Consider the following 2,037-nt stretch of genomic DNA (forward strand, 5'->3'; position numbering starts at 1 on the left):
TGAAACTGGTCCCTGGTGACAAAGGGATTGTGGATCACTGCTGTAAACCACTCTCTCCTCTTTCCTTTTGGGTGAAATGGTTTATAAAGGGTTAACGAGACTCTTGGAGTCTGCACGGAATTAAAATAATTAGTTGAAAAATTCCAAAAAGCACAAAAAGGAAGTAAAAATTACACAAAATCCCTCCATTAAAAGAGATTATATATCCTAAGATGTGAAAGCCACCTTGCCTGCCCCTGCAACCCCACCTGCAGAAGTAACCCTTCTGAAAGATGCTATGTGCAGACTCCCTAAGATGTCCCATGAGTTCATCATCTCCTTCCTCCCACACACTTCCCTTGGTGGCTGTCTCAGTTCTGCACCAGCAGGCTCCAAGACATCTCAGTCTCTTCCATGCTTCCAAACTCAAACTTAATTCTGTGCTTAAAAAAAAATCTCTTAGATTTGCCCCTTTATTTCCTCTCCGACATCCTCCCCAGTCCAGGCTCTTCCTCACACATCTGGTCTGTTGTGTGGGTCCCCTCGATGCTCTCCTCCCACCTCAAAGCATGTACAGGCACCAGATACATCTGCCAAGAACACTGCTTCCAGCCCATCATTTTCCTGCTCTAAAATCGTTGATGATTCCCCAGCATTTGAAGGATAATTCAGCTTGGCATTTAGAGTCAGTCACAACTGACATCTTCTAGTCTTGTTTCCACAAGTACTTCCCGACGCTGTGCTGCAGCCTGGCTGGTTGCTTCACTCATCTTAGAGCTTTGTCTGCTTTTCTTGCCTGATGAGATCCTCCACCTAAGCTTGCCCATCCTTCAAGGTTCATTTCAAGATTTTCTTTTTCCAGAAAGCTTTCCCTGACTGCTTTAGTTCACATCTACTGCTCATTTCTCCCCATGCCTGGCCGCCAGGAGGCTGTGCATCACGGTTCAGAGAGCCCTGCTTGGAAGAAACCTTGGGGATGACCATCAAATAGTAGTTCTCAGCCTGGACCCCATGGATTTTCAGGAGCCTATAAACATATTGGGGAGGGGGAAACTATTGTCAATGTTTCATGATAAGTTTGTCAAGTCAAGGGGAACATGGACTTTCTTTGCTTCTGCCTATAATTATATTATGCCTTGAGTCTCTTGTGCTGATGAGTGATACTGGTTGTTTATTAAGAAATGTGGGAGTAAAATTAGGTTATGTAAATAGACCGTGATCACACCATCGTGGTTATCTGGGTCATGAAGATCTTTTTTGTATAGTTCTTCTGTGCATTCTTGCCACCTCTTAACATCTTCTGCTTCTGTTAGGTCCATACCATTTCTGTTCTTTATCGCGCCCATCTTTGTATAAAATGTTCCCTTGGTATCTCTGATTTTCTTGAAGAGACTTGAGAAAAATCTGGGGGTTGTGAGGCAGCAGGATGAATAAAAGAGATCTTGATGGTGAAAATTTGATTACTGATCCTGCCCATCTCCTGACCAAGGTAGGTTTCCCCACTGATACTAGAATAGCCTAGGCCCCCCCCCCCCCCCCCATGATGGACAAGCTCATTTTCTTATAGGGAGCCAAGACATTATTTGATTGTAGTAAATCTAAACCATCTCCCTCAGGACAACCCTTCAAATTTTGAAGATAATTTAAAACCTTCATTGGCTTCCAGTATTTTACAGGCCAAAGACAAACTTTCTTTTGTGTTTTCTGAGGCCCCACATGCTATAGCCTTGCCCACCTCTCCCACGTCCCCCTTCACTGTCCTGCCTCCCTGTCTCTGCTGAGATCCATTTACCCTCCTCTGCTCCTCTCCCCTACTTACTGTGCCCTCTGTTTGAAACGCTTTTATCTCCCCTGTTTGCCTAGTTACCCTACTCATCCATAGAGCTCAGCTCTGAAAACACCTCCTCAAAGAAGTTTTCCCTGACCACCTCAGTATGGATTCTTGTACCCCCATGTACCGATCCATTGTGACCCTCATCAGTTATAATTTTTTTCATTTGTGTCATTTGATTGAAATCAATCTACTCTGAACTACATACACTGTGAAAGCAGGACCTT

Source organism: Cervus elaphus, chromosome 11, assembly GCF_910594005.1.
Source record: "Cervus elaphus chromosome 11, mCerEla1.1, whole genome shotgun sequence".
In the NCBI taxonomy this organism is placed as follows: domain Eukaryota; kingdom Metazoa; phylum Chordata; class Mammalia; order Artiodactyla; family Cervidae; genus Cervus; species Cervus elaphus.